Source organism: Tupaia chinensis, unplaced genomic scaffold (assembly GCF_000334495.1).
Source record: "Tupaia chinensis unplaced genomic scaffold, TupChi_1.0 Scaffold140380_1, whole genome shotgun sequence".
Taxonomy (NCBI): Eukaryota; Metazoa; Chordata; class Mammalia; order Scandentia; family Tupaiidae; genus Tupaia; species Tupaia belangeri.
The window spans coordinates 34,582-36,569 of NW_006200257.1; the positions used below are offsets into that span (position 1 = coordinate 34,582).

General features: G+C 35.5%; 1 pseudogene; it reads left to right on the forward strand.

The window, feature by feature from the left end:
* Positions 1–888: 888 nt before the first annotated feature.
* On the forward strand, positions 889–971 carry LOC114004937 (uncharacterized; annotated as a pseudogene).
* Positions 972–1,988: the final 1,017 nt, after the last annotated feature.

Below are 1,988 nucleotides of genomic sequence, written 5' to 3' on the forward strand. Positions count from 1 at the left end.
CATGTCATTTTTATATGAAATGATGGGACCAGCAAATGACATAGTGGTTATATCACTGGACTCCCACATGACCAACTGCAGTTCAAATCCCAGAGCTGTGGCTTGAAAATCACACCTGACACGTGTGCATGCAGGCCTAAGATCTCAGGATAATAATGGAGCAGAAGAGATTGAGGTGTGGCCATCCACTCTGGGGTGTGATTTCTCACTTTTCCTCTTACTGTCTCTGACTCTCTTTCTCTAGCTAGAACATGTGCTCTATGGCAAAACCTCTTAAAGAAAGGTAAAAGAAAAAAGAAAATGACCTTCCTGTCTGCCATTAAGTCAGTTATTAATTTGAGCATTATAATGGAGGTGTTGAAAACACTGGTGAGCACAAGGTAACTAGGGAAGAAGTACATATGTTTATCGACTAGCTGCATGTTTTAGAAATTATGATAATCAGTTTCCCAACTAATAGTCAGGTAATAGAGTAAGGAAAGAAAAAAAAAGTATGAATTTTGAACTTTCTTGTTCTGAGATCTGAACTGGAGAATTGTGAATGAAGCATGGCACTATTAATAATTACATAGTGATTGATAGGCATAAACCAGGATGACCTAGAAGATTCAAGATAAAGTGTCACACTGACGATGGGCACTCCTCAGCTCTGGACAGTGCATGGAATGCCATTGTGGGTACTCCATGAGATTATTCACCAAAACTAATTAGAAAAATGGATTTAAAATATTTTCGTAAGCAGTGAAGAATTAACTATGATACTGCCATAAATCTACTCTGTATTGTAAAACTCCTTAGTATACCAGTAGGTTATACAAACATCTTGTAATACCGACCTCTAGAAAAGAATATTTGATTTTAGAATAATGACAAATAATAGAAAAATCAAGCTTTGCACAGTGGCAGTATCATAGCCAATGAGGTTTATCTGAGGCACGATTATTGCTAATTGAAAATAATAGAAAAATCAAGAGAATAGATAATAATAGTGATAGTAACACCAAATAATATCTATTGTTAATAATGTCATAATATAAATAATAATTTAATAATAACAGATATTGCGACCTTCATTTTAGATAAAGAAAGTAAAGCACTAAGGACCAGCAGATGGCAAAATGGCTACATCACTGGACTCCCATATAGTCTACCATGGTTCAAATCCTGGACCCAGCAGTTTAAAACACACAGGGTGCATGTATGTGCATGCCCAAGATGGAGAAAAGAGGAGAAGGAATTGTGGCATGGCCATCCCCCCAGGGGTGATTTCTTGCTTTCTATCTCTCTGGTAAGTGTGCGTGACCTATAATAAATTAAAATAGAATTAAATAAAAAATAAATAAACAAAATTAAATTCATAAAAAAAGGAAGTAAAGCACTGAGCAGTTGAGTAATGGGTACAAGCTCATACCTCCAGAAGCAGCCTATATTGATTTTTTTCTTATTTAAAAAATTATTTAATTTTATTTATTAATATTACTATTTAAAATTTCTATAGGGCTTGTTTTCTTACCAGAGAGTGACAGAGACACAGAGAGAAAGAGAAAGCAAGGGGAAATGAGAAAACAAGCCACTAGGTCTGGGACTCAAACTGTGGTTCGCCGTGTAGAAGTCTAGGGCCTTAACCACCATGCTACCTGTCAACCCCTGTAAGCTGTTTTTTTTCTCTTAAATACTGTATTATGTTACTATTTTGAAATATGGAACTCTTTATTATTTTTAAGAGAGAGTTTATTTATTTTCTTTTGAGAGATTTTTTTTTTCTATAGGGCACATGAGCTTGCTGGAAAGACAGAGAAACAGAAAGCAAGAAATCACCCCCATACACCCAGTGAGAGTTTCAAATCACTGGGTCCAGACCTCAAACTGATTAACTACACAGAAGTCCAGTGAGGTAACCATTACACTATCTGCTGGTCCCAAAATAGGGAATTCTTTAAATTACTTTATTGTAGAGTTTATTTGGGAACAGATTATAAAATGCATAC